The sequence below is a fragment of the Lacerta agilis genome, chromosome 1 (assembly GCF_009819535.1).
Source record: "Lacerta agilis isolate rLacAgi1 chromosome 1, rLacAgi1.pri, whole genome shotgun sequence".
NCBI classification, from domain to species: domain Eukaryota; kingdom Metazoa; phylum Chordata; class Lepidosauria; order Squamata; family Lacertidae; genus Lacerta; species Lacerta agilis.
In genome coordinates this window covers 111,953,178-111,966,390 of record NC_046312.1, presented here as the reverse complement: position 1 = coordinate 111,966,390, position 13,213 = coordinate 111,953,178, and the positions used below count along the sequence as shown (strand labels likewise).

Below are 13,213 nucleotides of genomic sequence, written 5' to 3'. Positions count from 1 at the left end.
AGGTAACGATCATAAACATAGTCACGTATTGCATTTCTGTATATTGTACTTATCTGGGTGGATTTGATTTAAATCACGATTTAAATCACTAGTGAGTAAGGCTCAGGGCCGATTTAAATAAAAAAAATCTTATTTAAATCAAAAAAATCTTATTTAAATCAAAAAAATCCGATTTAAATTTTAAAAATCTTATTTAAATTTTAAAAAAATCTTATTTAAATCCGTTTTTTTTAAATTAAATCGGCCCTGAGCCTTACTGACTAGTGATTTAAATCGTGATTTAAATCAAATCCACCCTGGTACTTATACAAATGTTATTTCCCTCCCCCCACACGTTCCTGGTTTTTTCTTTGCTTCTTAATATACTTAAAAATAAGTATATTTCCCTCCAGTTTGGATTATTCAGATAGAATGCCTAAAAATCCTCTAGGAGACTTGAAACAGCACTTTTTAAAAATATGGCCTGGCAAAATGTTCAGCCCTAGCCACCCCAGCCCTCACTCACATTAGTTGCAAATGATCAAAAAATGCACCTGTTCAATTTTACTTGAATCTTGCATTGCCTGAGAAGTGAGTGAAAGGTCACATCAGTTAATTCTTAGGATCTAAGTGTTTCAGAAGTGCATGCTCTGCAATTTAAGCCCATAAGATAGCTGCCCGTCGACAACCCCTGATGCCATGCGTCAACCTCACAAGAGCTGGAAGCGGCAGCGCACATCTCTGCTCTGCGAAGCATTTATCAGCACTGGTGCCGTCATTAATATCAAACCACTCCTACATCATATGTGCACCCTGGGTGCTAGCTCTGGGTTTTGCTAGACGTGAGTCCAAACATTTTTTTTCAAATACATAGTAGAGAGCAATAATTGAACTATTATTACACAACCATCCCAGCCTAGTATCTCTCTCCCTGATCTCGCCACTGTGATCCATGTGACGGTCACCTCCAGGCTTGATTATTGTAACTCACTCTACGTGGGGCTGCCCTTGAAACTGACCCAGAAACTCCAGCGGGTGCAGAATGCCGCGGCGAGACTCCTTACGGGGTATTTGCCGCGGAATCACATTCATCCAGTGCTTTACCAGCTGCACTGGCTCCTGGTGGAGTACAGGATCAGGTTTAAGGTGTTGCTTTTAACCTTTAAAGCCCTATACAGCCTAGGACCCTTGTATCTATGGGACCGCCTCTCCTAGAATGCCACACAGAGGACCTTACGGTCTACAAATAATAACACCTTGGAAATCCCGGGCCTCAGAGAGATTAGGCTGGTCTCGGCCAGGGCCAGGGCCTTTTTGGCCTTGGCCCCAGCCCGGTGGAACGCCCTGCCACAAGAAATCAGGCCCCTGCAGGGTTTGACATCTTTCTGGAGGGCCTGCAAGATGGAGTTGTTCCACCAAGCATTTGGTCAGGGCTCAGCCTGACTCCCCTTTTCATTTTGTATAAGAACTAATATGAAAGAGGCCTCCCAGCATTCTCACAGGCCCATATAAGATCAGCGTAAACAGTTGGGCCGATGAGCACTTACTGTTCCCAACCCTAACCCTACAGAAAGCCATCTAATCAGACTTTAATTTGATTTTGACATATTTTTAGGAGGTAATTTAATTATTGTTTGATTTTATACCAATGTTATGTATCTGATATTAGCCACCCTGAGCCCGACTATGGCCGGGGAGGGCGGGATATAAATAAAAGGTTTATTATTATTATTATTATTATTACTACTACTACTACTACTACTACTGAAAGATCCACACATGTATGCTAGAATTTTATCATGGATATCTTGTGTTGATTATAAATTGTGCAACAACACAAGCATTATATCTAAACAATACCACACAGCATCACCTAAATCAAAGGTTTAAGGGTCTCAAGAAAATGTAAATCTCAGAAATCCAATTTGTTGTATGGTTATTGTCAAAACAGATATGGATTTTTTTAAATAACAACAACAAAAAGCACAGCAGAGTATTGAAATATTTTCTTATGCCGGTCCCTTGGTATTTTGCTCACTTCATCTAAATCTAGAACATTCCTACATACTTGACTATTTGCCTCCAGTCCATTTCATACTTCAAAAAATTTAAGGCATTCAATATTTCTCTCTTGACTGGATCAATTTATGTCTCTACAGTAGTCTCTAATTGGATTCCTCACACTGGTAGAGGTTTACTTATGGAAGATAAAAGAACTCTGTTACCTAATCAAAACTTCTTTTCTTTACAGGAGATATAAAGAAGGTCCCAAAGGACCTTGGCTTAGCTTCTGCCACCTAAACGAAGAGAATAAATGCATACTTTTCCCCAGAATCTTTTCTCTTTGTGTATTCCTGTTATATCACTTTTGCCAAGGCTGTCTTGTATCTGGTTGTTTTGTTTTATAAACTACAATTTTTTAAAGCAAACATTTCCCCTTTGAAATTAACTTTTTAAATGTACTTTGAACGGTCCTTATAATAAAGAGGACCGTCTTAACATTTATACATCTCAACATTTATACATCCTTTTATATATAAGCTGTAAAACACATACAGCTTCTTCATAAATTACATAATTTCTCTCTCACTATATTAGTTTCTTTCTTTCTTTCAAGAAGAAACTACAAATACATCTACCAATAGTGTAATTACATAGATATGCCAGTTGCCTTGCCTCCTTTCTTATAGTAAATAAAAAAGTGTTTTTAAGGGAGTGGGAAATGCAACACAATATTGTAGAATATTAATAGTAAGAAATTAAGCAAAACAGTGTCATGGCAATATCCTGGAAACTTGCCTGCCAACATAGTGCTGGATGGATAATGTACACTTCTGTTTTCCTCAGAAGGTAACATGTGGGGGAAATACAATAAACTACTCCAGGGAGTACACATTCAAATACGTTTTGCCTGGAAAAGAGGCTGAGAGGAGATCTATCTAAAGGGGTGTCCCGTGGAAGATAGAGCAAGCTTGTTTTCTCCTTCTCCGGAACTCAAACCAATGGATTCAAGCTACAAGAAAGGAGATTCCAACTAAATGTCACACAGAACTTTCTGACGGGAAGAACTATTTGACAGTAGAGCAGTCTCCCTCAGAAGGTGGTGGAATCTCCTTCATGGGATGTTTTTAAGCAGAGAATGGATGGTCACCTGTCAGGGGTGCTTTAGTTGAAAGTCCAGCACTGCAGAGGATTGTACTAGTTGGCCCTCAGGGTCCTTTCCAAACAGAATTCTTTGATTCTAAGTAACTTGTTCTTTCAGTATCCCACAGGCACACATTTCAAATTACTGGTATGCATAACCCGTGTCTTTTTTTAAAAAAACAACACGTTCTTCTACCAGTCCACACAGAAATCTATTTTATTAAGGCATGTGTTCATATAAAGTAAAAGTGGAAAAGTATGAATATTCCCTTCCAACTCTACAATTCAAACTGTTCTGCCACTGACAGAATAGTTTTGAAAAGAGATCCAATGAAACCAGCCATCAGTATCACGGGTCTTGATTCAAGATAATCATGTAATTTGGACTTCCACTTTGTCTACTGATCCCTATAATTTCACCTGGCTAGCAGATGTTTCTCACTATGCTGCTCACTCAGGTACAACCAGGAAGATTTAGGAGCCTGCCTCCAAATCAAGCTAACAAGTATTTCTACTATAGCTATCAAACATGCATTTAAAATATTTCATAGACTCAGAATTGTAGAGTTGGAAAGGACCCCAAGTTATATGACAATAAGTATTCATCCTGATTTGCTTGCATGGTGTTTACATGGTCATGTCTTCATCCCAGACTTTTTAATGTATTCCCCCATCTTAAACAGCAAGAAGTCCAGTTTGGGGTTTGGCTTTGTTTTTTTAATGGAGTTCTTTTACTAGGGTGACAAATAATTTTAATTCACTTTCAATGTGGAAACCGGAAGTTCTGACAGGAGATTAAATCACTCTCGTAAAATTCTGATGGTTGGAGGCACCCGTAATGCACAACTTTTATTCAGCAAAGCACTGTTTGACTGTAATTCTGTACATTTTTACCTGGGTGGAAGTCCCAATGAACTCACTATGAAATACATCTGAGTAGATATGTATAGGATTACACCGCTAGGCTTCTAGTTAATAAAGGGTGCCATTCCCTATATTTATATTGGGTCCATTTAAATCTCAACTTCACGTATTTTATTGTTTCTCTTAAAGGCAACACCTTTAATACAAGTTTGGATTAACATTTCCAGATTGTGATTTTCAGTTTGAGGTGATTTGATGTGGTTCCTCCCTTCTTCTCCCTTTCTCTCTCTGACACACACACACACACATTTATAATTACGGTATATTAGAAGTTCTTATATATTAGATCTTATTTGTGCCTCAGGAGGATACTTAATGTTAGTTGTTTCTACAAAGAACACTATATTGTGATCACAGACAAGTTCTCCCTTAAGTTACTTGTGCTTGATCTTAAAACAAAAAACAAAAACCTAAGATAAATGGTTTTTAATAATGCTACTCAGGATGGTGCTGAAAACTTCCTCCAATATAACGCAGTACTCTCAAACGAATCTCTGCTGGTACAAATGATCCCAACACATAAGAGTGCTCAGTACTAGGTAAAATAATGCTTACAAAATAGCTCATCTTCTGCCTTCATAACCCAGGTAATGAAGTGGATTACAATGCAATTAGCCCAGAGTAGGTGTCACATGGTTGTGCGAAAAGAAATATCCTAAATATAAAGTAGAAGAGCATTTTATCAAGCCATTACATTCACAGCTGTTCCTTTATTGCATTTGAATTACTGACTGAAAGTCAATTTCAGCAGTGGTACTAAAAAGTTGATTATGTCATGCTCTTTGTTACAGAAGAACCAAAATGCACGCAGGAGCTAATTGCAAAAAGGAAAGACGTGCTACGATTATTAGGGCTTTCTAAATTATTGATCCATGTCTACAAGCAATCATAAAAGCTGTGAGTCCGCAGGGAGGAGCAGAAACCAAAGAATTTACTGTATTTGGTAGAAGATGAGAGAAGGCATTGCATATCCAGAAGTAGAGACTGACATCACTTACGGAACTCCAAACTCTCTGTCTCTAGGGCAAGCATGGGCAAGATGGGCATGTGGGGTCCACTTGGTTTTTAACTAGAACCCCAAGGTCCACCAGTGCAAAATGGGAGCAAGAGCTGGATGCACACTGAAGTACTGGCTCAGGAAGTGGAGCCAGTTCCTCCCATGAACCATACTCTGGGATGATCCGCATATAAACATTCAAATTTATATCTGAGTTACTGTACACATTAAAGAATATAGCCATCTATTATCTTGCATGTGAAGACCCCCAAGACCTCCCAAAGAAAGACACAGTTGACACCAATATTAGTTTAACGCTATTGGCATAATTTTGGCCACTACTTTATTGATTACAGAATGTGAGTGGTTTGCTTAGGCATTGGTTCGACCAGCTGCACCTACACCTCCGGCAGGACAGCACTGACAATTGGACACCAGCAGGTCAGTAAGGGTAAATAAACTGGGGGAGCACTTGTCCTACCACAGATGCAACCTCACCCCAAAATGCTCCCAGGTGCTCTGGCGTGGCCCTAACCCCTGGAAGGGGATCTGACAAAAGCATGGCGAGCACCTGGATTACTTTAATGGAATACCCTATCGCACATTGGGAGGGGCAGGTGTGACAACCTTCCCTCACCACACCTTGAACCAATGCCTAACTGCCTAACCTTACAAAGTTGTGACGATTTGCTACGCGGCAGGTGAAACCCAAGTGGCACCAGCCGATCAGCCAAATGGGAAAATTCCTACCGGGCCCCTGTCCCAAAAGCAGACGACCCACAACGGCATAGAAGGTCATAGCAAGACCATAAATATAGGGAAGGTGGGCGGGTGATCTGATGTACGAGGCGCTAAGAGGAAGCTCGACGCAACATGCAGCGGTATAAATAGGTCCCCCGGCTGCAAATTCTCTCAACCCCATTGGCCAGAATTACCCCAGCAACCGAGGGACACAATTGGGTTGTTGTGGCTATCCAAACGATCCCACTCACACAAACGGTGATGTCAGTCGTGGTGATCTCACCGCAACACATCACATGCTCTCCATGATGAGGACACGATTTCTGCAAACCTCTACTCTAAGGTACCTCTTTTGAATGATCCAACAGCAAGTTGTGAAGAAAGAGTAGTACCAGCTCCATAATTTTTTTGCGAGGGGGGGGGGTTGATAAAAAAGGCACTTTCAGGGGGCTCATTGGATTGCATAAAGTACTGCCCAAGTGGAAGACAACTCATGCAACTAACCCTTCCTTCCTTTGATCTATCTTTGGTGGTTCTGTCTTTAATCATGTATTCCAATTGTTTTCCCAGTTAAGCTAACTGGCCTGCAATTTCTGGATCCATTTTTAATATGTTAAGAGTTTTGATATAGGTAGGGAAATGTCTACTGGGTTAACTTTTCTTGATGAAAAAGTATGCAAGATTTAGACTTCAGTTACGGCACAATTATATAACGTTGGTGTTTTATGAAAAATATGCCTAGTAATATCACAACCGTAAAGAAGAAAAGAGAAGTGTCCATTTGTCACAGGAAATAAAAACTAACCAACATTTAAAATTATGGCAAAATCATTCTAAGAGCAACTTTGCAGCCTTCATTCATTTCCCATGTTTGTAATGAGATTGCTACTTAAGACCTGTAACATTTTTGGCCTTTAATTTCCCGAATTATTGCTGCACTTAAGCTAATTTATCTAGACAGTACTAAGTACTTCCAACTGATGTGAAAGACAGGCATTCTAATTTGTGTTCCTATTTGAATGAAAAATGTAGCCAATCAAACCAGCTCTGCCTTCGTGTACGGAAAGCAACATGCCCAAAAATAATAATGTATGGTAAGACAATGTAAAATGAATAAATGTGGAATTAATTTATTGAAATAAGATAAAAGGGGAAATTTCCATATCAAGTGATGCTTGTGAAAGATTTAAGCTGAGACCAGGTCTATTAGGGTGTGGAAGACAGAGTAAACTCATTAACATGTTTTTGTTTTTATTTAACTTTTATCCCACTCTTCCTCTAGAGCAGGCATGGCCAAACTTGGCCCTCCAGATGTTTTGGGACTACAACTCCCATCATCCCTAGCTAACAGGACCAGTGGTCCGGGATGATGGGAATTGTAGTCCCAAAACATCTGGAGGGCCAAGTTTGGCCATGCCTGCAAAGAGTGGTGTGCGTGCCCTCCCTTTTTCTTCTTTCAACAACCCTGTGAAGTAGGTTAGACTAAGGAATGGCGAGAATTTTTGAAATGTTGCACAACCAACATATACTGACTTAGCTCTGAGATTAGGAATGTGCCATGGGTTTGTTGTTCACTTCTTCGCTTACCTGGTGCAGATTACATTTTTCTCTTTCTATGGTTTACTGTGACATCTGAATCAGGTTACTAACCAAGATATATTTGTTTATTCATTTAGTTTTGCATTTATGTCCCACCTTTTCTCCAAGGAGCTCCATTTCCTATCAGCCTCACAAGAATCCTGGGTAGGCTGGTTAAGCTGAGGGATAGTGACTAGCTAAAGGTCACCCAGTGAGCTTCACATCAAGTGAAGATTTGAATCCTGGTCTCCCAGGTCCTGGTCCAATCTTCTAACCATTACACCAGACCAGACTCCTATATATACTGTATAGTGCATTTATATACCACCTAAAAGTGGTTTACGTTTAAACTACTAAACCTACAAAAGAAGAGTTGCAAATGGCAAAACAATAAAGCAACATATTTCTCTTAGACCCCCTGGGGGTCTCTTCAAGAGCTGCTAACATGAGCACCACAGCCTGGACTACTCTTCTGCCTTCCTTTCAAAGTACATAGCTCTTAAGTTGACCCTTGGATGGTGTATGAAATTCTATAGTAAACGTTGGCGTTTCTTCAGGAGCTAATAACATGAGCTCCCTAATCTGTGCTTTTCTCCTACCTTCCTCTGAATTGCCTCCAAGCTATAATTTGAAACCAGTATGGGGTTTTGTAATAACTGAAACAAGCATAGTTTGGGGCAATGATGGTTAGAGCTACCCATCAACCAATTTGGGCATCCTAGAAAACTTTGATTACAGCAAGCGACAGAAGGGATTGGGGGGAATATGTGAGAGCTGGGAGGTTAAGGAATGGGATGAGAGTACCCCTGAGGCTTGCACCTTACCTCTGAACCACTAAAGAAATGTGATTTCTGTGTAGAATGCTGCACACTTTACCTACATCATTGTGTTTACATTCTATGTCTTTCAGCATAAAGCACAAAACTATAGTCAGTTTCAATGATGGAACAGCTTTTCACTCAGCTTTGAAAGTATCAATTATAGATTCAGATCAAAGCACTTTTCAGCTCGTATAACTTCAGAGATCTTTATTATCAGAGGGTATGGGGAACAGCTCTAGCTGAGAAGCTCACAAGTTCAGTTAAAGCAAGTACAGTCGAACCTCGGTTGTCGAACTGAATCCATTCCAGAAGCCTGTTTGGCTTCCGAAATGTTCGACATCCGAGGTGTGGCTTCCAATTGGCTGCAGGAGCTTCCTGCACTCAAGCAGAAGCCGCGTTGGACGTTCGGCTTCTGAAAAACATTCGAAAACCAGAACACCTACTTCTGGGTTTTCGGCATTCGGGAGCCGAAACGTACGGTAACAGGGGCGTTCGGGACCCGGGTTTGACTGTAGAAATAACACTGCCTCTGGAACAACTGCAGGTGATTCTGGTTAACTTCCTCATCAATCATATGGGCATATATGGTGTGATATATTTCAACAATGAGCAATAGCCAAACATCTCCTATTTGGCTTCTGGGTATCGGACTCAAAATGTGGTTTTCCAGGGGTACACATATTAACATGCTTTGTATGTGATGCTGTTATTTTTATGTTTTAAGTATAAGGTGATCCTGTGTTCTTTTGTATGGTTATGTTTCACTGTTCGTATTTCCTTTTGTGCTATTGCTATAAAAAATGTAACAAAAATGTATTTATTAGGGGAGGTTGTTTGTGGTTATATTTATATACTCAAGAGTTACTTTCACAATATTTTCATCCAAACCATATCTTGGCATATAATACACATAAATGCTTCCCTACATTATTTCTCCTCTCAACTCAATCCTTTGCTGAATCCACTGTATTTACCACCCTTTACTATTTTCTATCTATCTCCATATGGAAACCAGTGACATATGCTGGGAAACAACCCAAGGCATCCATTAAGGAAATGTGAAAATTTTGGCGTTCCTTATGGAGTGAGAAACAGCAGCACCAACACCAGATACAAAAATGGACTCCTCGTCCAATATTAAACAATGGGAATGGTGAGTTGGTCTAGTCAGGTTTCCCGAAAAAGGGACCCAGGGCCGGCCCAAAACTTTTTGGCACCTGAGGCGAACCATAAAATGGCATCTGACCATGGAAGAAGAGGGGAGTAAAGATCTACGTCAGGAACAAGGGTGGGAGGAGACCAGGAGTGCTTGTTATTTGATGAAAGGTACTGCAGAGGTAGTATTAGGAGAGGGCTGTTGAGGAGGCCGCAGCAGGTGATGCAGTCCTTGGAGGCCACATCTGCTGTCCCTATGGATCCTGCCATCTGAGTCACTCACCTCACCTTGCCTCATGGGTGGGCAGGCCCTGCAGAGACCCTTACCCCTAGCTCCCATCTTCAGAACCAGAAGGTGATTCTTCTGGGTCCAGTGATGGGGATGAGAAGTTAAACTAGTGGTATATAAAGCCAACTCCAAAAACACAGATAAGTGAAATCCTCCTGCTGCTTAATATTGTACCACTGAAGGAAGAAATAGGGACCTAAGCAGTCTATACCAGACCCCTGGTAGTGTAGAAAGCCAATTTGTGATTCAACTTGCAGCCTAAAGTAGAAAGGTAATAATTTGGGTCGGTTGCAGGAGCTGCCCATTGGAAAGCACCCTAAGATGACAGAGGAACAGAAGTCATAATGCCACAGGGGCTGACAACATACTCTCAGGTTCTCTGTTGAAGAGTACTGATTTCATACACACCCATATTTTACAGACAGAAGTAGGGACAAGCCACTGACCACTCGCCTTTCAACAACAACTCCTCCCCACACACATTGCAGCATATATAGTGGAAGGTTCTACTTCGCTTGTTGTGTTTGCTTGCTTTGCAATTTGTTTTAAAAAGCCACAGGAGTGCTTGTTCTTTTGACTAACGACTTGACTGACCTAGAATATATTACCAGCAGTTCAAAATGTGTCTTGCCAGCGTATGAAATGCCGGTCTGTGAAGTGAATGGGTTTTAGGGTTCATACACAAGCATTTAAATGCATCCTCCACTTGGGAGATTTAACATTCTTGATGCCATGGGTAGAAAACAAAATCTCGAAGAATAACAGTGACTCTAGAAACTCACACTATCCTCTTCCATTGGCAGATATGCTGTGTATTTTTGAAACAAAATAAAAAATAAAAAATTCCTCATACCTTCAATTCAAAAGGTATCAGGTTCAATCCATAGCATCTCTAGGTATGGGTGAAAGAGACTCCTGGTTGAAAATATGTGAAGGCAGAGCTTTCCTCCGGAACTTCAGATTGTATTGGTAAACTAGGATAGCTGAAGCATTCAAAATTTATATTTAATGAAAACTTGCATTTTAAATATTCTGACTGCAGATCAGACTACAGGTGAGAATCCAAAGTTGTTGGGGTTTTTTGTATTTGTATTTTTTTTTGTATTTTGCTGCATTATTGTGTACAACATAAATGGTAAGTTAGTTTTATTTGTTTGGTCATAAGCCATAACACCCAGTGTTAGAAACTGAGATATGAAAGCTAGGAGCTAAATGGCACCTTAAACCTAGGTTATGGGCACCGCAATGGAGTATCTAGACACACTTTTTAAAAACAAGAATACAAAGTTGAAAATGAATGAACTGCAGCTAAAATCTTGTGTTCATTTTTCACATGGTTTAGTCCTTATCTGAAGACTGCAAAAACCTCAGGTTAGGAGAGTTTGTAACCCGACGTGTTTGTAACCCTAGGTACCACTGTAATTGGGGGGGGGGGGGACAGAAGAGAAACCATCAGCTTCAAATGCATGCATACCTGGAGAATTCACACAAGGAAGAATGTATAAATTACACAAAATAATAAAGCAATTTGTATTGAGGAATGAACATTTGTATTACAGTCATCCCCCCGTTTAGGAATAGGAGTAATTTTAGGAATAATTTTATTGGCGAAGTACATTTTCCAACATACTTGGAATTTGCTTTGGCTACAATGCAATGTAAAAATATACAAACACTAGTACATTACAGAGCAAGAGCCGAAGCTGCCCTTCTCGCGCCTCTGAAGTTGTGGCGGTGAGTGTAGGCCCCGCCTCCTAGGCCCGATGGAGTTGGCCATAGGAGTTTATGTTCTGAGGTACCACGCGCATCGGTGAAATTGCGTATAATTGAAACCCATGGAAAAAGCCTGCAGGACGTTATTATGATGTTTCCGGGCCACTTCCAGGTTGGTGCAATGCACATAACCACAGTCGTGCACATATTGAACGAGCATAAACAGGGGGTTGCCTATATATGATGAAATCTGCAGTCCAATATACACTTACATGGGAGTTACACCATGAGACATACTTCTGAGCAGACATATATCACCACCACCACATTTCTTTCTCTATAAAATATATCTGCTGCAATGAACCCTGTGTTTAAATAGTTTTTTTATCAAAACTGTATTGCGCATTTTTCACATTAGCCCATGTTTCTGTGACGTCTGGTCTCCAAAATACTTGCCACTCTGTGCTTGGAGAGCAACCGGACAGTGCTGGAATTGATCCAGCGCTGTCAGTTATCATCTGCTTATTAAGAGCTGCTGCATAAAACACATCTTCACATCTTTCTCGTACGCTGCCCTTGCCTCCCAAGACCTGCTTTTAACAGCTCTTTCATACTGGAAGATGCCCAGTACTTACTTAGCCTGCTAATAACGAATCATTACCATGTACAATAAAATACATTTCCCGTCTGTCCATGACTTCCTTTAATGCAGTTGGCCTCATCATCAAGGAGCACCCAATTAAAAGGGCAAATTAGGAGCAGGAATTTGACAGCATGTTGTCAACTTCACTCCAGCCCTGGTTCATCAAGTTTGGGTGGGAGGCACATGTCAGAGCAGCAGCATTTATTTATTTATTATTATTTATTATTATTAGCCACTGCCTGTGTGAGCGGCAATGATAGTGGGCTCTTCCTTTGTTCTTCCTACCCTCACACTTTCCTGCATTTAAAATTAAAAGTCATAGTTGTACGAACTCCAACCACCACTTAAAGGCAGAAAGGGGTGCAGGATGAGAAAAAGAAGCTCCCAGAAACCACTCAACTCACAGGCAACATCTTTTTAAAAGTTTAATCCACCGTGGCTTGAAGCACCCCATTGACTTCATCCTCTGTCAAAATCCCATTACAGATTGAGACAACTGTGAATCGGGGAGGTCACTTTAAAATGTAATGCTGAGTCCAAGACAAACAAAACAAAACAAAACAAAACAAAAAAACAGCCCGCCAACAGTTTACAAATGAAGAGTGGGTAAAAGCCACCGCTGTCACTCTGGTAATCATGCCCACCCAATGGACAAAGCACCGAGACACCCACATCCTTCCAGAAATAACACAAAACTGAAGGCGGATTTGTCACCCTTAGGTAGCAGTGGCAAACTGGGGCAGCCATTTCGGTTCAGGTCCAAAACGAGCCCATTATTAAGAAAGGCTCGAGGTCGCTTGGCTCTCTGATATGCTAGTTTTCTGCTTGCAGAGGCATTGTTATGTGAGGAATGGGATCTTGCACCTGTAGCTTGTTGGCACCATCTTTGACTGCCACTATACTGATCTAACATTGTCACTTGAGGCCCAGCTGGCCTTGGTGGCAAGGAATGCCTATTTCAAGTTCTGCCTGGTTCACTTGTTGCGGCCACTTTGAGACAAAGACAACTTGGCCCTGGTACTCCATGCTCTTGTAACTTCCAGATTTGATCTTTGCAGTGTACTCTTATGAGGGGCTGTCCTTGAGAAGACAACACAGAAGCTTCATCTGGTCCAAAATGCAGAAGCCAGATTACAGGCTGGGGTTTGCTTATAAAACCTTGCTTTGTCAAGGTATTCTAAACTCTTGTTCAAAAACAGCCACATTGGCTGCCAGTTTGTTTCCAGGTC

The 13,213-nt window shown here is 40.8% G+C and overlaps 1 protein-coding gene and 1 long non-coding RNA gene across 2 annotated transcripts in view; one reads left to right on the top strand and one right to left on the bottom strand.

Moving 5' to 3' along the window:
- PDE11A (phosphodiesterase 11A) overlaps nt 1–13,213 on the bottom strand; it is a 135,736-nt gene that overhangs the window by 110,107 nt on the left and 12,416 nt on the right. The window lies entirely within an intron of this gene.
- On the top strand, nt 1,076–2,313 carry LOC117056805. The gene is made up of 2 exons (XR_004427755.1): nt 1,076–1,125; nt 2,231–2,313. It is a non-coding gene; the product is annotated as an uncharacterized LOC117056805 (long non-coding RNA).